The sequence below is a fragment of the Penaeus monodon genome, chromosome 31, assembly GCF_015228065.2.
Source record: "Penaeus monodon isolate SGIC_2016 chromosome 31, NSTDA_Pmon_1, whole genome shotgun sequence".
NCBI lineage: Eukaryota > Metazoa > Arthropoda > Malacostraca > Decapoda > Penaeidae > Penaeus > Penaeus monodon.
The window spans coordinates 19,414,927-19,415,161 of record NC_051416.1 but is presented as its reverse complement, the minus strand read 5'-3'; positions in this window follow the sequence as shown (position 1 = coordinate 19,415,161).

The window sequence follows — 235 nt, the reverse complement described above, 5'->3', positions numbered from 1 at the left end:
ATTCGAATTACTTTAGTAAGATTCTGCAAACAGGTAAGTAAAAGTGTCCCCCTGCCATTGACTGAGGCTGAGGTGATCTTGCATGGCAACCAACCTTGTTTCTACTCCGTAAATTTTCTGGAACAATTTTTATCCTTTTTTTTTACACTTTTTTTCGTCTTTGTATGTAAATTTGGATCACTAAGGAAAGGCTGTTAAGAAAATGTGTGTTGGGAGAGGTAAGTGATGTGGTTCT